Below are 23308 nucleotides of genomic sequence, written 5' to 3' on the forward strand. Positions count from 1 at the left end.
TATTTCATGTTGTAATCTGAATGCGATGTTCCCGTAAGGCCTCGGTCATTAAGATCAGGTTGTTGAGATGTCCAGTCATCCAGAGGAGAGAAAACTAACTCAGTAAACAAACAGCATGCTTCGTTTGTGCAGTCAGTCCCTGCTGCAGCTGAAATGTGCTGCCGAGAGCAGATGATTCCTCTTTTAGACGTCGTTTCCAGTTTAATTCCACCAGATGTGACAGTTTTACATGAAAAAGAAAAGCAGAATGACTCCATCGTTTGCTAAATAAACAGGAACTTCTTGCAGAACGATCATGTTTACGACTGACAAACCAACGAGGAATTTGTTAAAATAACAACGAGCCGTTATTCAAACAGTTGTGACTGATATCACTTCATGTTGATCGTCACGGTGCAACAGTGGAGCTCGGAGGCTCAGAAAAGGACGTGATGCATTCAGTGCTGGTTTGACTTTCACCTGTCGTGTCTTGTCTTAAAGGATAATTCTGGCATTTTCAAAACCTGGGCTCCATTTTTATTTTTTTTTTTCTTTCACATATTTTGAGTTCAAAATGACTGTTAGGTCCTAAAAGTGTTGGAATTGGTCCAGTAGATCACCTCAGCTAGCAGCCACCAAACGGGCTGCAACATTATGGAACAGCATTTAATCGCTCTCTGCAAACACACCAGACTACATTCACAAAAACACTAATTTTACCTTATAGAACACAGGAGCAGCTGGTCTGCTGCTGCCTCCATCGGCTACTTTGTGTGTGTAATTGTGTGACTTTGGTGTTTTGAAAGGGTTAGTTTGGCTCCAACACAATATTTGTGGAACCCAAACTAACCCAACAGTAGAGCAGCAGCTCCTGTGTTCTGTTCTCTAAAATCCCTGTTTTAGTGAATGTAGTCTGGTGTGTGTGCTGTTTGTGGTTAAACCAAAAGGATCTTCCAGGTCTCTCTCTGTAGGGATCCTTTCCATGATGCTGTCACACACTTAGAATAACACTCTGAGCCTGTCGGTGGATCAAACAAGCTCTTTTAGTGAACCTACTGTGATCAGGTGCAGTTGTCCCAAAGGATCACGTTGCAGCCATTGCAGCCCGTTTGGTGTCTGCTGGCTGAGGTGATCTACTGGACCAGTTCCAACACTTTTACTACCTACCAGTCATTTAGAACTCAAAATATGTAAAAAAACAAAAACAAAAAACAAGCAAACAGAAAAAAGGGCCTAGATCTAAATACCTCTGTAACCCTCTGATAGTCAGAACATAAGTAACCAACCGTCTCTGACTGAAGAAGCAACAATAAATAAACCAGCCTGCAGCTGTTACTCCACTGGTTCCTTTATATAAACATTTCACCCTGGTGCCAATAAATATTCCCAATCATATTCTCGTTTGGATAAAGAAAGTGACAGCGAGTGTTTCTGGTTAATCATCAGGTAAAATAAACCGGTTACCCACCTGGCGTCCTGCCCGCCAGCCTGCGGTTACGATCATGACAGAGTCACAACAGCAGCATGACACACCTGAGACAACAACCGCCTCACTTTCACTAATCCACCCTGATGTCCACGGAAAGCCGTTCGCTCTTATCTGCTTCCACAGTGACATTAACCGACTTTAACTTCCAGGAAAGCAGGAACACCGGTGCAGCAAAAGTGAAAGCTTCGTATTGCAGCGACCTTTGATAAGTTTTTCGTGTAACGTGTCAGCTCACCTCCGGCCGAGTAAACAACATAAATCAGAGTGCTAACAAAACAGGAACTCTTCAACCGCCTCTCGACACCAGACATCCTCTTAGTTTAAAATTAAGACTTTGTGCTTTAATATCAGAACTTTATAGCCAAGAGCTAAAAATATAGACTGAAATCATATTAACATGTAAACATTAACTCAATGAAAGCTGAGGGCCCACTGGCGGACCCCGCCACCTGCCGCAGGAGGTGTTGTTAGCATGTTAGCATGTTAGCATGTCCCTGCTCAAATGGATCCAAGATATAAACTAACAGACCGAGGGTTCGTTCTTTTTGTCGTTATGTTGTGTTATGTGTGTTGTAAATGTAAGTAGCAACTAAATGAGGCGTAAAAAGCAAAAAAAAGTCTGTTTACATGGTAAACAAAGAGCAGAAAGTGACAAATAGTCATTTTTAATATCAAATATACTAAAAAGAAAAAACACTAAATAGTGGCGTTCTAACTGTGAGAGCTGCTGTTAATATTTAATTTTGATAGCGTATATATGCTAATTGCCGCCTTTTACGTCGTAGCATTTTGAGTCCTCCTGTGTTTGACCCGTCCGTCCGTCCATCCCAACCTCCTGCGTACGCAGAGCGACACGCTTCATACGTGTAAAGTGACACGCCGGCTCTGCACAACATAAATCTGTAGAGATTAAACGACGCTCAAGGTGCAAAAAGAGACGAGAGGCTCTGGTAAAAAGGCCGACTGTTGGTCCGACGTAAAGGGAAACAAACCGATCCGGTCCAGCGGGGAAATCTGAAGAGACAGAAGCATTCACCTCCCTGCTGTCCGCCCGGTTAAATGTGGGGAAGCTCTGCTAGAGAATCATTGACAGTGATGGAGTTGTCACTTTGGATCACAGAGTGACAATGAAGACACGGAGTAACACCAAGGACTGCCGGTCGGTCCCGTCAGAGCTGCTCAGTCACCCTGCAGGAGGGGAGCAGACGGAGGTCAAACACATGTCAAAGTGTATGAACTCAACACCGGCGCTCCTCCGACCTCTGGATGCTTTCTCCTGTTAAAGGAGAACTCTGATATTTTTAAACCTGGGCTCCATCTGTTCACATCCTGGTGTGTGAGTGACTGGTAGGTAGTAAAAGTGTTGGGACTGGTCCAGTAGATCACCTCAGCCAGCAGCCACCAAACGGGCTGCACCTGATCACAGTAGGTCCACTAAAAGAGCTTGTTTGATCCACTGACAGGCTCAGAGTGTTATTCTAAGTGTGTGACAGCATCATGGAAAGGATCCCTACAGAGAGAGACCTGGAAGATCCTTTTGGTTTAACCACAAACAGCACACACACCAGACTACATTCACTAAAACACTGATTTTACACGGGACTTTCTGTTCTACCGCTGCCTCGATCAGTTAGTGTGTTTGTGTTATTGTGCAACTTTGGAGTTTCAAAGGGTTAGTTCATATCCTACATCATTTTTGTGTAACACACACTAACACAAATAAACTACCCTATTGAGGCAGCGGTAGAACGGTAGACCTGTGTTCTGTGAGGTAAAATTGCTGCTTTTGTCAATGGAGTCTGGTGCCTTCAAAGGGAGCGATTTAACGTCTGTTTCTGGACTTTTTTTGGACACCAAAATACGTAAAACTAGGAACTCGTGTCACGTATTTAACCAAACTTCTGTAACCAACGCTTATTTTAACCCAAACCATGATCTTTTCCTAAACCTAACCAATCTGTGCCAGTGTCGCAGCATTAACCACATGTTTATTACCGTTACCATGACGACTAAGGCCTGTTCACCCGTCGCTGGTGCTCTCGAACATCATGTCACATATAATAATTACATGCCATGTAATTATAAACACATCCAGTAGCTCCTACTAAAAATCACACACTGTCACATTTACGTTTCCGTGTGCAGCCACGTCGATACGTGTTGATGCGTTTAGGGGTTTTATGGTTGTGATGTTCAGGCTGCACCTGCTCCGTTCTCTGATTTACAGTTCCTGCACGTCTGTTAAAACACTTGTGGAACTGGCTGTTCCCGTGTTAAAGCTCGTTTGACATGAACATTTAGAAGAAAAAGCGCCGCAGGGTGGAAAGTCGATCCATTCGTGTTGCGATAACAGCGATTCAGTATCAGATGACCCGCTAAGTGTCTTGTTTGTTGCACCTACTGTAAGATATCTGATAATACGATTATTGGTTTTTATTTTCAGCTGCTTCAAAGGGGAGATTAATTCATCAGTTTTGGATTAAAATGCATTCATGAAAACAACGCAGAGTACCAGGAAACGCAGGTCTGCAGGTCCGTGGGCGTCCCTGTGTTTCAGATTCAGGTCTGTGACTGCAGCAGGGCTCAGGTGGAGGCCGGCAGGGCCACATAGCTGAGAGGAGCTGAGGCGTGATGAGACACGCAGCCACTGAACGCACCGCAGGTTTATTTGGGTCACTTCCAGACTCCCAGAGTCGGCGGCGGCAGCAGCAGCAGCAGCAGCAGCACCGACACTCGGATGATTAGACTCGAGCTGATGCAACACACCTTCTGCTGGACGTCCACTCAGGCATTTATTTCAGCTACTAAAAGATTCAGCAGGCTGCCTTCCTCAGGATGGGGATTAACTGAGGGATTCAGGATCAGGATCAAATCTGTGTGTACCCACAAATACAGAACTATACACACACACACACTGTTCGGTAGCTCTACTAAAACATGCATAAATAAAACTAAACCTGGGCTCTATTTTTTCACATCCAGCATCAATGACTGGTAGGTGCTAAAAGTGTTGGAATTGGTCCACGAAAAGAGCTTGTTTGATCCACTGACAGGCTCAGAGTGTTATTCTAAGTGTGTGACAGCATCATGGAAAGGATCCCTACAGAGAGAGACCTGGAAGATCCTTTTGGTTTAACCACAAACAGCACACACACCAGACTCCATTCACAAAAACACTAATTTTACCTCACAGAACACAGGAGCTGCTGGTCTGCTGCTGCCTCCATCAGTTAGTTTGTTTGGGTTATTATGTGTTACATAAATATAATGTTGGGTGTGAACTTCCCATTTAAACCAGCAGAATCACACAATAACACAAAAAAACTAACCATCAACTCCTGTGTCCTGTGACGTTAAATTAGTGTTTTTGTCAATGGAGTTCGTAATGCCCATTCTATAGGAGTGTGCTGTCTGCCTGTTGAGCTCCAGACTTTCCATCGCTATGATAAAACACTCCTTTTGTTAATTTTCCCTCGCAGAACGCAGGTCTTGGTGTGACTTGTGTGAAGCAGCACTAGACCAGCAGCTCCTGTGTAAAATTGCTGTTTTTGTCAACAGAGTCTGGTGTCTGGCGTGTCGGCCTCCGAGACAACAGGATGTGACCTCTCGCCAAACAGGAAGAGGAAGTGAGCCGACAGGAAATGGATGTCTTCCTTGGAGCGGCTTTTTATAGCAACACGGCGAGTAAAGGCGTTTGTGTTCGAACCGGGTGACCTGCTGAACGCTACTTTATAGGAAACCTGAGACCAAGAGGAGGGAGGAAACAACAGGAAGCTGTGGAGAGAGTTTGTTCCTCTAGATTTTAACTCTGTTGTCGTTCTCTCAGCTCATTTTAAAGAGCCTTTCCTGCACTTTCTGTTGCTTTGTTTACCTTTTCTCTCTGCTGTCTCCTGATTGGTCGATCCGCATCTCTTGGCTCCTCCTCTTCCTCCTTCGCTCGATTCTTCTTCTTCATCCCTCCGTTTACACTGCGGCTCCTCCTCTGCTGCGGAAACAAAGAGAGAAACAAATCATTTCACACCAGGTTTTGTTGTCATTGTTGGTGGCCATTTTGGCATTTTGTTTATCCAGAGAAGAAGAAAACGCTCATATTTGGGACATTTAGAGTTAAAATGAAGTTTCAGTCTGTGCAAACACTCAACGACAACTTTAATCTTTTTTTTTTTATGACAGAAATAAATCAGTAAAGGGATAACAGATGGCTAATTCTGCATTTAAGACACTACAGGTAAACAGAACCGTGAAACTTTAAGAGGATTATTTATGTTAAGTTTTGCAGCATTACAGCCCCTTTAGAACATCCAACACCTGTAGACTATGTGGGTGATGTGAGAGGCAGAAACGAGGTGTGTGATCCACACAGGAACACGGCTTCGACATGATTGGACGGCGACCTCTGACCTTCCCGTGGAGGCCGACAGAGACGTGAGAGCGAGCAGCAGGGGTGTCCAGATTGTCATTCCTGATGTTCTTCTTGTTACTGTACCTGTCTCGCCGTGTTTTTATGAGCCACTAGCGGTCTGACAGACAGGTGGACAGGTGAGCCGCATTACTTCGGTCCTCTTCCTGCAGAGGAAGCTGCAGCGCTGAGCGGCGTGACCATGTCCAATCATCACCTCCTCTTGTAACGCTATAAAACACTCAGGCTGACATTTATCCACGGGTCTCTCCCACATATCCAATACCACGAGGCTCCTGGATGAAGACTTTCCAGGAAAAATGGATATTTAACCAGATAACAGTATTTCTGAAGTGTTTTATTGCTTTTTGATGTGTTAATACTGTAACTGGCACGCTGCACTGTAATTCATGTGCATACACAGTATTTTTGCTATTTCATTTAATCTTACTATGCATGTAAAGAAGTAATTACACACCAACATACACACAGAAACAGCAATTATACCGCTCCCCTCAAAGCCACCAGACTCCATTGAGAAAAATAGTGATTTTAAACAGGAGTTGCTGGTCGACTGCTGCCTCAAGCAGTTAGCTTGTTTGTCTTTTTGCGTGACTTCTGGGTTTTTAAGGGTTAGTTTGGATTCAACACAACATTTGTGTAACACACAATAACACAGACACACTAACTGATGGAGGCAGCAGCAGACCAGCAGCTCCCGTGTTCTGTGAGGTTAAATCCCTGTTTTAGTGAATGTAGTCTGGTGTGTGTGCTGTTTGTGGTTAAACCAAAAGGATCTTCCAGGTCTCTCTCTGTAGGGATCCTTTCCATGATGCTGTCACACACTAAACAATCAGAGCAAATTCCTTGTAATGTGAAAAGTTATTGGGAAATAATCCTCATTCTGAATTAAGGAGAAAACTCGAGGTTATGTGGATCCAGTCAGTTAGCTAAACTCAAATTAGGAAATCGGGATCAGATTATCAGCTCCTTCCGGCAAAACTGCAGCAGAGACTAAACACAGAGTGTGTGTGTGTGTGTGTGTGTGTGTGTGTGTGTGGACAGACATAACAGGAAGAACACATGGTGAAGACATCAGCAGCCTATAAATCTACAGTGTGGATATCTGAATGAAACAGAAGCCAAATCTCAGTGTCACAACAGTCAAAACATCCTCACGAATCTCCACCTTCATCTCTCTCACACACACACACACACACACACACACCTGCTGGGAACCTGACAGTCTGATTCTAAGTGCTGTTGTATAAACGCTCCACGTTCATGATGCACAATTTCTAACTGATTCGTTAACTTTGTGCAATAAATAACTCATTAACCCTCTGAGCTGTTTGGTGTTTCTTCTTCTGGTGACGTCATTTCTTGGAGGATCTTCAGATGCTTCATGTCCCTAAAATGTGTCCAACCTCAGCTAAAAGGTTGGACAGTGGATGTAGAAACAGAACCTAAAGATCTGTGAACCTCCAGAAGAGATACTAGAGACACTATAGACCTCCACTACACACACACACACACACACAGTGAAGTAACTGCTGTTCAGATCTTGTCTGATTGAGTATTAGTTTCACAATGTTTGACCCCAAATCGATGTATAAATCTGTTCTGTCACATTTCAGGCAGACCGCCTGTGGACCAAAGTAGTGTTTAATCAGTTCCCTCCCACACAGCAGATGTTAACTCAAACGTGCTGGGAAACAGACGTTTTATTTTTTATTTTTTGGAGTATTACAGTAAATGTGAGACAGGAGAGGGGGAGTCAGACACTAGAAAGTCGTGCCCTCCTTCATTCCTCCTGTCACACACTCCAGAACACCCAGTCGAGTTTCTTCATATAAGACAACACACCAGCAAAATGTAGAGGTCAGAGGTGGCCGACACAGAGAGAGAGAAGAGGAGAGGAGGGGGAGTGCAGAGGAGGAGGTCTGAGGACACGCCGGGAGAAACACAAGATAAGAGGATCGATGGGGAGACGCAGAACCAGCGCCCGAACATCACCAGCATGTTTGCTGTCCAATTGCAGTGTGCAAGCTAGCATCTGTTACGTTAGCTAGCATCTGCTCCTTTAGCTGGCCCCTTGCTCCCTTCGCTAGCATCTTTACTGTCAGCTGCCCCCTGCTCCCTTAGCTAGCATCTTTTCTGTTATCTGCCCCCTGCTCCCTTAGCTAGCATCTTTTCAGTCAGCTGCCCCCTGCTCCCTTAGCTAGCATCTTTTCTGTTAGCTGCCCCCTGCTCCCTTAGCTATCATCTCTTCTGTTAGCTGCCCCCTGCTCCCTTAGCTAGCATCTTTACGGTCAGCTGCCCCCTGCTCCCTTAGCTAGCATCTTTTCTGTTAGCTGCCCCCTGCTCCCTTAGCTAGCATCTTTTCTGTTAGCTGCCCCCTGCTCCCTTAGCTAGCATCTTTACGGTCAGCTGCCCCCTGCTCCCTTAGCTAGCATCTTTTCTGTTAGCTGCCCCCTGCTTCCTTAGCTAGCATCTTTTCTGTTAGCTGCCCCCTGCTCCCTTAGCTAGCATCTTTACGGTCAGCTGGCCCCCTGCCCTGTTAGCTGGTAGCGTAGCTGGCTTCTTTAATTGAATTTTCTCAGGCTTAAACATGAAAATGTGATTATAGAATCTTCTATAATAATGTCTGTCGCTTTTTATTCCAAATTCAAATTGACTTGCATCAAGCTTTGGTCCAAATCCAACATATTCATCTATACTGTGTTACATGAGGTTTTGCTCCGGTCAAACCGAAGACATCTGGGACCAATAATCTGCCTTTACAGTACAACCCACAGCTGGATTAACAGCACAGGACAGTTGGTGCAGACTGATATTTGACAGGAAACAGAAGAAGAAACGTGTAAAAGCTCAAATTTGAGTCGAAACAAATCTCTGAACATGATTTTTACTGCAGCAGAAAAGCACATTGACAATCAGTTTCGGGGTCTGAATGAGTTGAGTGAATTTTCACAGAAATGACACTCGATGGGAAAAAACACTGACGCAAATAGAAGTCAGAACACACAAAAAAAAAAAAGTCTGCAGGCTTATTAGACCATGACTGGACGTGATCTTTCCTCAGTGTGTACTCAAGGGAATTTAAACTTCCACCTTTTACAGATGGTTTAAATGTGAAATACATCACATTACTGCAGCGGTGACGTACAAGGCATGTGTGAGTTAGCATTAGCTGTAAACACACACTGAATCACATCACATCACTTATACTCTGTACTGATTTAACTTTAAAGAATAAGATCAACAGACCCACAGAAAAAGAATTTCAGACCTTTTCTGAATGCAGTTCAGTAGGTTTGGATTGTCTAGAAAAGCTTCCCGACCTGTCAGATGCTTTTTAATTTAACAGCTGTTAAAATCGCTTGTCAAAACCACCAGACTCCATTGACAAAAACAGTCATTTTACTTCTCAGAACATGTGGGTTGCAGGTCCACCGTTGCCTTGATATTATTTAATGTTAGTGTGATTGTTGTTGTTCCAAAGGTTAAATCTGATCCAACAATAGTTGTGTAAAACAAATAACTTGCATGATTGAGGCAGTGGTTATCCAGCCACTTTTGTATTTTGCAAGGTAAAATCCCTGCCAGATGTGCTGAAGCACTTACACTGTGAAACATTAGAACTGTGTTTCTGTCTGCGCGCCAGTTTTCCTCCCTCTGTCGACATTTTGTTTACACCCAACGTCCGACAAGATCTTCCCTTGCAGAAGCGCTGCACTCTGAGTCAGATGCATTTTCCTTTTTAAATCCTGTTTAAGGTGTTGTGTAAAGTAGGGGTCGACCAGAACCAGTTTGGACGGCGCCGCAAGTCCAAAGTGTGGATGTGAAGGTAGTGTGTCGTCATAGAGACCATTCAGATCATTTTCAGACCATTAGAGTTCAGTGGTTTCACTTCAAACAAATCACAGCATCAAGTGGGTGTTTAAAAGTTACAGAAATGGTCTCACGCTGGTTACTGATCGATAACGTGATCTCGTGGGATGCCGTACAGATAACACGCCACTTTGAAGGGCATTTTCTGTGTCGTGTCTACGTATGTTAAGGTTTTCCGGTGTCATTTCACACTTGAAAACTTCTCATTCTGCACTCAAGTTAGCAAGAACATGGATCAAAGCAGCAGCAGGCCAGCAGCTCCAATGCTGATGTTGGATATTATAGCGACTACAGAGAGGCTATGATACTGTTTTATCATAGCGATGGAAAGTCTGGAGCTGAACAGGCAGACGACACACTCCTATATAATATGCATTACAGACTCCATTGACAAAAAGACTAATTTAACGTCACAGGACACAGGAGTTGCTGGTTAGTTTGTTTGTGTTATTGTGTGACTGCTGGTTTAAAGGGGAAGTTCGGATCCAACACTATTTATGTAACACATAATAACCCAAACAAACTAACTAATCAAGGCAGCAGCAGATCAGCAGCTCCTGTGTCCTGTTCTCTAAAATCCCTGTTTTAGTGAATGTAGTCTGGTGTGTGTGCTGTTTGTGGTTAAACCAAAAGGATCTTCCAGGTCTCTCTCTGTAGGGATCCTACTGTGTTCAGGTGCAGTTGCCTTTAGGCCCAAAAAGAGGACACCGACACTTCCTTATACAGACGGATACCGACCAATCAGAGGACACCTCTGGGGTAACAATGAAAAGGGGCTAAAAGAATTAGAGAGAAGCTCTCAAGCATCATATGAAAGCTAGAAAAAGATCAACTTCTATTCTCACGTACAGAGAAACAAGCTGATTGAGCAACAGCCGCAGTCGCCATGGCAACGTGTTCAAACAGATGCAAAGAGGCACACGCATCCATCAATGTATTGTGCTTTAGCCGTCACTGTAATCTCTGGCCTTCAGCCACTTGTTTCTCTGGAAAGAAACAGACACTGATTTACATCTGAGGAATCCACCACCGGCGAAAATTTAAAAAAAAAAAAACAACAAAAGGAAACAAAAACCATATGAATCACTGAGGAGACAAACTTCTCTGTGACTCTGCAGTTTGCTCTTTCGGTCACAAGTTTCTGGTTTGAAGTTTCAGCCCCAGAGGATGCTGAAACTCACAGCCGTGTGCCGTCAGCCGCACTTCCTGTTAGCTGGAAATTTTACATGACCGCGCTTGCCCTCTACGTGTAACCTCGATTTACTGCCAGCGTTTCCCACAAGGTGTATTTAAAACAGAGCGAAAGACTCCAAGAGAGGTGGATTTTACATTAGTTAATACGCTTTCATTTCAGATCGAGACACATTTTCATTCAATTTAATAGCAAAATATAACTTTTAATTATTATTCTATGTCCTTTCGAATCTATGAATTTGTATCCATAAATCAAATCTGTTAATGTTTAGTAAAGATGATACACTACTTTAAGTATAAGTCCAGTATCTTTAAATCTTGGTCCTATCTGTTCATATCCTGGTGTTTAAATGACTGATTTAACCACAAACAGCTGTTATATCGCTCTCTGCTTACACACCAGACTCCATTAAAAAAAACACTAATTTTAAACGGGCATTGCTGGTCTGCTGTTGACTTGCTCCGTCAATGTGTTTGTGTTATTGAGTGGCATGCAAATATTTTGTTGGATCTGAACTAACCCTTTAAAACACTGAAGTCACACAATAACACAAACAAGCTAAGAGATGGAGGCAGCAACAGACCAGCATCTCCTGTATCCTGCGAAATAGAATTACTGTTTTTGTGAATAGAGTTTGTAATGCTCACTCTATGATTGAGTGTGTTGTCTGCCTGTTTTCCTGTGTTCAGCTCCAGAGTGTGTGACAGCATTATGGAAAGGATCCCTACAGAGAGAGACCTGGAAGATCCTTTTGGTTTAACCACAAACAGCACACACACCAGACTACATTCACTAAAACAGGGATTTTAGAGAACAGGACACAGGAGCTGCTGCTCTGCTGCTGCCTCGATTAGTTAGTTTGTTTGGGTTATTGTGTGTTACATAAATATAATGTTGGATCCGAACTTCCCCTTTAAACCAGTCACACAATAACACAAACAAACTAACCAGCAACTCCTGTGTCCTGTGACGTTAAATTAGTCTTTTTCTCAATGGAGTCTGTAATGCATATTATATAGGAGTGTGTCGTCTGCCTGTTCAGCTCCAGACTTTCCATCGCTATGATAAAACAGTATCATAGCCTCTCTGTCGTCGCTATAATATCCAACATCAGCATTGGAGCTGCTGGCCTGCTGCTGCTTTGATCCATGTTCTTGCTAACTTGAGTGCAGAATGAGAAGTTTTCAAGTGTGAAATGACACCGGAAAACCTTAACATACGTAGACACGACACAGAAAATGCCCTTCAAAGTGGCGTGCTATCTGTACGGCATCCCACGAGATCACGTTATCGATCAGTAACCAGCGTGAGACCATTTCTGTAACTTTTAAACACCCACTTGATGCTGTGATTTGTTTGAAGTGAAACCACTGAACTCTAATGGTCTGAAAATGATCTGAATGGTCTCTATGACGACACACTACCTTCACATCCACACTTTGGACTTGCGGCGCCGTCCAAACTGGTTCTGGTCGACCCCTACTTTACACAACACCTTAAACAGGATTTAAAAAGGAAAATGCATCTGACTCAGAGTGCAGCGCTTCTGCAAGGGAAGATCTTGTTGGACGTGGGGTGGAAACAAAATGTCGACAGAGGGAGGAAAACTGGCGCGCAGACAGAAACACAGTTCTAATGTTTCTCATGTTTTAATGTTCTAAGTGCTTCAGCACATCTGGCAGGTAACTAATGCACAGAATTTCATATAAACAACAGCGCCCACACACACACACACTCCCATACTGTTTTCCACCATATTAAACCAACAGATGGTAATTGTACGTACCTCTGATAGCAGCCATAGACTTCCATGATGTCATCTCTCAGCTGAACCCTTAAAAAGAACAAAAAAAAGCATCTGAGTGTGATTAACAAGCAGGTATTTACATATCCAGGTGTGTGAGTGACTGGTAGGTAGTAAAAGTGTTGGAACTGGTCCAGTAGATCACCTCAGCCAGCAGCCACCAAACGGGCTGCAATGGCTGCAACGTGATCCTTTGGGACAACTGCACCTGATCACAGTAGGTCCACTAAAAGAGCTTGTTTGATCCACTGACAGGCTCAGAGTGTTATTCTAAGTGTGTGACAGCATCATGGAAAGGATCCCTACAGAGAGAGACCTGGAAGATCCTTTTGGTTTAACCACAAACAGCACACACACCAGACTACATTCACTAAAACAGGGATTTTAGAGAACAGGGCACAGGAGCTGCTGCTCTGCTGCTGCCTTGATTGTTATTTTGTGTTTTTAAAGAGTTAGTTTGGATTCAATTTTCACTGCTTTACAGAGCCGTCAGACAGCCATTAAATCACTCTCTTCACAGTGACCAAGACCAGCACCTCCCAATATTCTTTGAGATAAAATTACTGTTTTTGTCAATGCAGTCTGGTGGCTTTGAAGAGAGCATTTTTTCCTTCACAACATTGTTTCCTGTCACAAAGGGCTGTCTGACGGCTCTGTAAAGCAGTGAAATTATAATAAAAATGGCGTAAACTTAAGCTGATCTGAGGTGAACTACAAAATGACATCACAGGAACAGAGACACCCTAAAAAGAGCCAACAAACGAAGCAGCAGAACAACAACAACAACATGTTGAACTTGTGAGGAAGAGAAAGTCAAAGCAGCCTGAAAGCTGCTGGACAATATCAGCTGCCGTCTGACAGGAAACTCAGCAGCACAGAGCGATCAATCATCCACATACGTACAGTACAGTATGCGGGGGGGTCAGCCAGGCACAGTCAATCAGGATCACTTAACCTCCTGTCACAAGTGGTATGTGGAGCATTCAAAGAAACATCCAGCAAACGCTTGAAGGAGACGATTAAAACTAAAACTAAAACTTGATGTTTGCTGACGGTAACTTCGGCTTTTTAATTAGAACTCAAACAGCCGACGCCGGTGTCATCAGATTTGCCCGACTCTGCCTCCCGATTGGCTCATCAGTGAGCTGGATCGATCCATACCTGGGAGCTGCCGATGTAAATATGATCGGAGAGAAGCAAAGGAGGAAGTATAAAAGTGTAAAGAGTAAGTTTAACGTAGCGTTTTGGTGCCTAAACCTAACCAACCTGCATCGCCATGTTTGTTGTTGTTGTTACCATGGAGATGAAATTGATAATATACGGTAAGCAGAAAGTGCCAAATATCACCACTACTAAAAAAAACGACTAGAAAGCAGTGCCCAGACTGGTTTTTCTTTCGCTTTTTAAAAAACGCCATAAAACACGTCGTTTTTTTTCATGGCGCTCTGGTGATCAGCAATAAAATGAAAACTGAACTCTGAACCCACAAAACGAGGAACCATTACTCCGAAAAACACCATAAAAATTGCCGTTTAGAGCCGCCGTTTCACAACCTTAACGTTTCACAGTGTTAACGCCCGTGTCCATTATCGTTACCATGGCAACGGAGGTCCATTAATGTGTGATTGATAATATACGGTGAGCAGAAAGTGCCAAATATCATCACTTTTCATACAGTTTGCTAAAAAAAGGCAGTTTTATGGTCCCAAAAAGCCTTAATATCCTCAGTTTGTTACGGTGCTTGTAGAGATTAACGTTAAAAAGCTGCTTCAAACGCCATAAAAACCACAAACATCACTGATTGTTCACAGAAAACTTTCAACTTACTGGCTGCTCACAACAGAGAGAAAAAAAAAGGGGGGCTCATTACTCATAAAGGATTTTAAGGCTTTTCGGCAGCGTTTGATTAGCAAACAGATCATGAAAAGTGAAAACATTCGACGCTTTACACCTGCCATAATAACCTGAGACGGTTTGAACCTGGTGGAGGGAACAGTAGGCCTCGTCTGAAGCTGGTCACGTGTTGGAGAAACCCTCCACAACAATTAAATGATTAACAGAAAATCACGTAGCATTTAACACACATATGAATGAATCATCCCGTTGAACGTTGGACGTCTTCAAGAGCAGTTTATGACATTTTATCTGAGACAAACTCAGCAAATTAGAAGTTTTATTCTACATTCATGCGAAAAGCCCAGAGCCAGAGGTGTGTGTGTGTGTGTGTGTGTGTGTGTGTGTGTGTGTGTGTGTGTGTGTGACTTCCTGTGTGCAGCTGTAAAGGTGTGACCCGCTCAGTCTGGTGATAATCAGGATTCCTGTAAGCCGATCATACCTGTTACTGATCACTGGAGGTTTGTCAGCTCCTTCATGCTGCAGGCTGAACACCAGCAGGCAAACAGGCTCCACTGGATCAGCTGACCTTTTAGCACACAGCACACCTGACCACAATCAGCCAATCACTGCAGCCAATCAGAGGGCTCTGAACCAGTGCTGCATTCAAACGCAGGTAGAGACTGGGAAATCCCTGCTTCCTGCTGGGAAGAGAACACAAACTGAAGTTTCTGCTTTGGATTTTTTTCTGAAACTTCCTGATGTTGAAACAAACACAGAGAATTAGTCAGAATATCATCAGTCATACACGTTAGTACTGCTAGTACTAGGATTACTACTAATACTACTACTACCACTACTCTTAGTACTACTCATACTACTATTGCTAACTCTTACATTACTACTGCACCTACTACTACCACTGATACTTCTAGTACTACTGCCAGTACTACCACTACTAGAATTACTACTAATACTAATACTACTGATACTTCTAGTACTACTGCCAGTACTACCACTACTAGAATTACTACTAATACTAATACTACTGATACTTCTAGTACTACTTCCAGTACTACTACTACTAGAATTACTACTAATACTACTAGAATTACTACTAATACTAATACTACTGATACTTCTAGTACTACTTCCAGTACTACTACTACTAGAATTACTACTAATACTACTAGAATTACTACTAATACTAATACTACTGATACTTCTAGTACTACTGCCAGTACTACCACTACTAGAATTACTACTAATACTAATACTACTGATACTTCTAGTATTACTGCCAGTACTACTACTACTAGAATTACTACTAATACTACTAGAATTACAACTAATACTAATACTACTGATACTTCTAGTACTACTGCTTCCACCACTACCACTGATACTGCTGCCAGTACTACTACTACAACTACTACTTTGACTATCACTACTACTAATTCTGCTACTACTACTACAACCACTCCCACTACTCTTAGTACTACTATTACTAGCTCCACCACTACTACTACCACTGATACTTCTAGTACTTCTGCCAATACTACTACTACTACCACTGATACTTCTACCTCTACCACCACTCCTAATACTACCAGTACTACTACTGCTACTACTTCTACTACCGCTATTATACTACTACTACAACAACTAGTAGTACTAATAATATTTTAAAACAAGTGGGAACGCTGCACGATAAAACCAAGCAATCACAAGAAGAACATAGAAGAAGAAGAAGCAGCAAATAGCAAAATCAGCAGAATGTGTGACTGTATTCTCGGAATTCTGAGATCAAAGTCGGAATTCTGAGATTAAAGTCGGAATTCTGAGATTAAAGTCGGATTTCTGAGAGCACAGTCTGAATTTAAACACATTTTCCCACATATGGCTCTAATCTAACACAAAGGGAGAGTGACAGCTAGTTGAACTTAATTTTCAGGCGTTGTGAAAGTGTCCCCAGATGTTTAATCTCTTCAAGTCTTCTGTAAGGAATTCCATAGTTGTTCACACACTGACAGCTGCGATGTGCCTGAATGTCAGAGTTCGTATTTGGTACAAAGCTGCACATTAAAAAATGTAACGTGACGACAGCAGCTGGAGGAAACTGAGACAAGTGATCTCTAGTTTTTTATTTATTTTATTTATTTTACTTTCTGGGAACAAGTCACGTTAAAAAGTCCAACTCGTCACTCTCCACCGAAACTACTACTGATGTCAATCACAGAGACTCAAGTGACACACACTTTACACACCAACACGGGCAGCTCAAACACACACACACACACACACTCTGCCTGGGAAAAGCCCCCGATCGGTGGCAGCTGATCTTTATCTGCCCTCGAAACAACAACACTCCTCTTCCTCTTCCTCTTTTCTCACAGAGCCTCGGCCATTGTGCTCGCAGCTCGCCTGTCAATCAGGGCAAACGACATGTTCTGTGATTAATCGCTCGCTGTTTCACTGATAATCACACTGGAGCTTTAAAAATACTCCACTGAGCACACGAGGCTGCAAAACCTTTACTGAGGAGCCGAGAGAAGGATGACATCACGATGACGTCACATTTCATGAATGAATTCTCTTACTACGTCCGCTGTGATTGGTTGACAGGCAACCGCTTTGTGTCACAGAAGAAGAAAAACCAGTAAACTTTTGAGGAACTGGTTCATTTCTTGGTGCTGCTTTTTAAAAACTGATTTATTGATTTATTGACTAATTATTGAAGTTCTACTCATCAGTTGAATGGTGTTTTAAAAGTAGTATGAAGTCTTCAGTGTCTCCGTGGGGATAAATGTCCTCAAGTGATGTCACTTGAGTCAGCGTTGGGCGGGGCTGAAGGCAAATCTGACAAGTAAAAGAGTCCGTTGGTGTAGATAGAAGGTAGAAAGAAGTGAGCTGAGTGTTGGGGGCGGGGCTATCTTATGACTAACCAATCAGTGGCAGCCTTTGTGGAACTTCTGGCTCCAAAAAAAAACCAAGATGGCCACGACCATAAAGCCAAACTTGAGGCTTCAAAACAGCGGTTCACAAACCAACGGGTACATACTTTAAAATAAGTTAAAATAAGTCAACGTTGAGTTTTGGTTTCCCACGGGACATGAACGGCGCTCTCTTTGGTGAAAGTCATGTGTTTAACTCATCCATCCTGCTCCCCCCCTTTTTGATACTATTTCACCTGACTTCCTCTTTTTCCCCACGTCATCATTTCTACAGCCACCAGAGGTCGCCTATGTAAACAATGAAAAAACGACCACTGCTACTTTCCATTTCACTCGCCCCGCTCTCCCTGCAGGATCTTATCTTACTCCAGCCACACAAACTTCCCCTGGATTCTCTCCCAGACACCTTTGCCATATTTCACGATTCATCGTCCCAACGTGTCATCCTCCGGCTCGTCCCAATGTGATGACTGTCGCCGGAGAGCAGATGAGGGGTTATCGGTGGAGTCGAGGGTCAAGCGGTGGAGGGAGGAGCAGCTTCCTCTGGCAGCCGTTCTGCTGAGCGAAACATTCCTGGAAACACTTTCAGTTCATTGCTGAGTTTAAGAAATACATTTTTTTTTTTAGATAGCACAGACGTCCTGCTCTCAATAGATTCAAGGAGTAACTTCCTCAAAATGTGCAGTGGTGTTAACATTAGGCCGACACAAGGCCGTGAATGGATCACTGAATCAGCCCACCAGGAGTCTCTGCACGAGGGGACAGGTGATGTTTCTCATCATCATCATCATCATCATCATCATCATCTTTAATGACCACACGACCGAGGCTGGTACAGCGTTCAGTACAACAGTGTCAGCAGCACCAGCAAGGACAGGTATCACACACTTCAACAGGTAACACAAGCATGAAACAAAGAGTGACTAAAAGAACACTACAAAGAGACTCACAACGACTACAAAGAGACTCACAACAACTACAAAGAGACTCACAACAACTACAAAGAGACTCACAGTGACTACAAAGAGACTCACCACGACTACAAAGAGATTCACGACTACAAAGAGACTCACAACGACTACAAAGAGACTCACAACGACTACAAAGAGACTCACAACGACTACAAAGAGATTCACAACGACTACAAAGAGACTCACAACGACTACAAAGAGATTCACAACGACTACAAAGAGGCTCACAACGACTACAAAGAGACTCACAACGACTACAAAGAGACTCACAACGACTACAAAGAGACTCACAACGACTACAAAGAGATTCACAACGACTACAAAGAGGCTCACAACGACTACAAAGAGACTCACAACGACTACAAAGAGACTCACAACGACTACAAAGAGATTCACAACGACTACAAAGAGATTCACAACGACTACAAAGAGGCTCACAACGACTACAAAGAGACTCACAACGACTACAAAGAGACTCACAACGACTACAAAGAGACTCACAACGACTACAAAGAGACTCACAACGACTACAAAGAGACTCACAACGACTACAAAGAGACTCACAACGACTACAGAGGAAGACAAAATGCAATAGATACAAAATTACTACAAAGATGTTGAAAATGTCTTTTCAAACAGCAAGACGGAGTGAGAGACAGACAGGGAGAGAGACAGACAGGGAGAGAGACAGACAGGGAGAGAGATAGACAGGGAGAGAGATAGACAGGGAGAGAGATAGACAGGGACAGAGATAGACAGGGAGAGAGATAGACAGGGACAGAGATAGACAGGGAGAGAGACAGACAGGGAGAGAGATAGACAGGGAGAGAGATAGACAGGGAGAGAGACAGACAGGGAGAGAGACAGACAGGGAGAGAGACAGACAGGGAGAGAGATAGACAGGGAGAGAGACAGACAGGTCTGACAGCTGTCTCCTGCTGTCTACACTGAGTTCCCACAGCATTCCTCACCAAACGATAAACAAACATCTATAAATCAGATCCTCACCTCATCGCCCTCTGATTGACTGATTGATTGATTGATTGATTGGACTGATCGGCGGGAAATCAGCTGCTGAACGAGACGATTAAAACCAGTGACCTGAGGGTTATTTTTGCTTCTTTTCTTTATTTCACTGCAGGATAAAAATCTTCGATTGATCTCTTTGATTTAAACTAATCAATCTGATTTATGGATTGATTCTTTCTCTCCCCTCCCCCCTTTTCTCCTCCTCTCTCCCTCTTCCTCTCTCCTTCCTCCCCCTTTCCCCACTCCTCTCCCTCTCAACTTCACCCCTCTCTCTCTCCCCCTCTGTGTCCCTCTCCCCATTTCTCTCTCCCCTTTTCTCTCCCATCATCTCTCTCTCACCCCTCGCTCTACCCTCCCCTCCTCTCTTTTTCTCCTCCCCTCCTCTCTAACTCCCCCCTCTCTCCTCCTCTCTCTCTCTTTCTCTCCTCCCCTCCTCTCCTTTTCTCCCCCCTCTCCCTCACTCTCTCCCTCTACTCCCCTCCTCTCTTCTCCTTCTTTCTCCTTCCTCCCCCCTTCCCCACCTCTCTCCCCCTCAACTTCACCCCTCTTTCTCCCCCTCTGTGTCCCTCCTTCCATTCCTCCCCCCTCTCCCCCTCCCCCTCTCTCCCCCCCATGGTTCCCACAGCCTCTGATTGGTTGCAGGTTGTAAATTTTACCTCGTCGTCTCCTCCCTGACTGACGGAGTTCGGTTTCAGACACAAAGACAAACTGATGAACTGATCGCTTGAACATTTATATTTTTATTGATCAAATTATTTTATCGATAAGCTTTGTTGACTTGAATAATAAACTTCCATCCGTTTGTCTCCATGAGAACCATTTGGTGATGTTGCCATGGAGACGCGTCGAGTATTTGATCGGTTTTAATAAAACCTAAATTTTCTTTGTTTCGTTTCAGGAAGCAAGTCGTCGTTCTGTGTGTGTGTGTGTGTGTGTGTGTGTGTGTGTGTGTGTGTGTGTGTGTGTGAGGGGGTTCAGACAGGTGTTGGGGCTCTGTTAGACTCATCATCGCCGTGGTAATGTCCTCCTGGTCGTCACGCCAACTCATCCTCCTGAAGAAGTTCCCACGACTGGGCAGGGTCAGAGGTCGGCTCCTAGACGGATGTGGGGAGGGAGGGATGAAGGAGAGGAGAGGGGTGAGGAGGAGGAGGGGAGGGTGGGAAATACAGGGAGGAGAGAAAAGGACTAATAACATGTCCCTGATTTGTAGGTGGCGTTCCTGTAGGTTTGTTTTTTTGACAGTTCAAAGTCACCAGACTCCATTGACAAAAACAGAAATTTTACACCACACTTGCTGGTCCTCTGCTGTCTTGATCAGTTATCAGCTGATCAGTTTGCTTTTTATTATTATGTGACTTTGGTGTTTTAAAGGGTTAGTTTGGATCCAACACAATATTTGTGTAACACAAAATAACACAAACAAACTAATTTATTGAGGCAACAGCAGACCAGCAGCTCCTGTGTTAAATGAGATAAAATAGCTGTTTCTTTCAATGGAGTCTGGTGTCTGGACCGACTCCCTGGAGCAATCTTGTAAACAAACATGGCATCCAGAGAGAGTCAAAACCATTCTGACCCGCTTGTCTTTCAGTTGGGACACGACCCAGATGAGACGTCACGGGATAAAAACCAGCGACTGTCACGCCCGGCGGCCATTTTGGTTCCTGACGTCCCGCCACTTTAGACGTATTCATGTTTAATCGCTTAAAATAAAATGTCAATATCAGGTGCAGCAGGAACACGGGATCCAATCACATCACGACCGAGGCTTTAACACACACACACACACACACACACACACATGCTGACACACACACACACACACACACACACACACAGAGGAGGCCACCCAGGCCTCTGCAGGTCACTGCACGGGAAGAAGAGGCCACAGGAGAGTAAAACACTGTTTATCCTTTGGAGTGTGTGTGTGTGTGTGTGTGTGTGTGTGTGTGTGTGTCAGCATGTGTGTGTTTGTGTGTGTGTGAGAGAGAGATTTATGCCACTTAAAGTGTCGAAATCCAGCTGAGACCAACCAGGGTCATATGGGCAGGAGGTGTGTGTGTGTGTGTGTGTGTGTGTGTGTGTGCAGTTGCTTTCCACTCTCAGCTTTCGTTCACACACTTGAAGAAATCCCGTATCCACCCTGTGAAGAAGCTGAAAGGTTCGTCGGAGCTGCAGGTAAACGAGGAAGAGGAGGGAGAGGAAGAAAAAGGAGGATTTCCTGTGTTTTAAAACTGATTTTTCATTATTATATTAAAGATTGAAGATCAATCGTTATCCTGACCTTCTTTCTAGTAGCAGCCATTTTGCCATGTGTTTCCCCGGGTTGGTTGATTGACTTTACGTAACTTGAGGTAGTTGTACTTTTTTGTACTTTTTACATTTCTATTTACTTCTCAGACTTTAGATTAGAGTTGTATAGAAAGTGTCTAAAATTGGCTCAACATCCACAAACTACAAGATTTAGATGAATGTAAGTGATAAAAACAGTTATACAGTAAACTATAGGGGAGGCCGAGGTTTGTTTTCACACTTTTTACTATCGTCATCACCACATGCGTTGGTGGCGTTTGGCTAAATTAAATTAAAATTTTGTCAGTGCAGAGCCACCAGACTCCATTGACAAAAACAGTAATTGCACAGTTGTTGCTGGTCGACTTCTGCCTCAATCAGTGTTTTTTTTTTGTTCTTTTGTGTTGTGAAAAGGTGAATTCGGATCCAACACAACATCTGTGTAACACACAATAACAAAAAGAAACTATGATGGAGGCAGCAGCAGACCAGCAGCTCCTGTGTTCTGTTCTCTAAAATCCCTGTTTTAGTGAATGTAGTCTGGTGTGTGTGCTGTTTGTGGTTAAACCAAAAGGATCTTCCAGGTCTCTCTCTGTAGGGATCCTTTCCATGATGCTGTCAGACCCTTAGAAAACAACCAGTCTGATTGTATGTATGTATGTACACACACACATAAACAGAAACATCCAAATTAAGACCTAAGTTAAGATAAATCCACAACACAAAGAGAAAACTCTTCACACAGCCCAGCAGGAGTGTGTCGTGACCGTCTGAGCTGCTGAAGACGTTCAAACCCTTTGCCCCCCTAAAAAAACAAAGAAAATCAGCTGCTGTGACCTGGAAGGTCAGAGGTTGTCCGGGGAGGAAGTGACAGAGTAACAGAAATAGAGTGAACGGACAGACAGACGGACAAACAGGCCGGTAGCTGTGTGGCGGAAACGTGAGAAGGGATGAATGAGTGAGAGGAGGAACGGGAGGTTTACAGCTGAGGTGAAGACCCACCCCCCCTCCTCATCCCCACATCAGGGATCAATCAGTGAAGCTCAACATCCCTACAGAGACAGACCTCTAAGATCCTTTTTGATCCTTTTTAGCAGTTAAAGCGCTGTCTTCACACACACCAGACTCCATTGAAAAAAATAGTAATTTTACCTCAGGTGTCTGGTCTACCGTTACCTCGATCTGTTAGTTTGTGTGTCTTATGGTGTGTCAAACAAATATTGTGTTGGATCCAAACTAACCATTTAAAACACTAAAGTCACCTAATAACAAAAGCAAATCTTCTGATGGAGCCATTAGTAGACCAGCAACTCCTGTCTTCAGCAATGTAAAATCCCTGTTTTAGTGAATGTAGTCTGGTGTGTGTGCTGTTTGTGGTTAAACCAAAAGGATCTTCCAGGTCTCTCTCTGTAGGGATCCTTTCCATGATGCTGTCACACACTTAGAATAACACTCTGAGCCTGTCAGTG

At 43.6% G+C, this 23308-nt stretch overlaps 1 protein-coding gene across 2 annotated transcripts in view; it reads right to left on the reverse strand.

Moving 5' to 3' along the window:
- The window catches only part of dlc (deltaC), a 74145-nt gene that overhangs the window by 28036 nt on the left and 22801 nt on the right, over positions 1 to 23308 (reverse strand). The gene's annotated exons all lie outside the window — the stretch shown is intronic.

The sequence above is a fragment of the Pempheris klunzingeri genome, chromosome 4 (assembly GCF_042242105.1).
Source record: "Pempheris klunzingeri isolate RE-2024b chromosome 4, fPemKlu1.hap1, whole genome shotgun sequence".
Lineage (NCBI taxonomy): Eukaryota > Metazoa > Chordata > Actinopteri > Acropomatiformes > Pempheridae > Pempheris > Pempheris klunzingeri.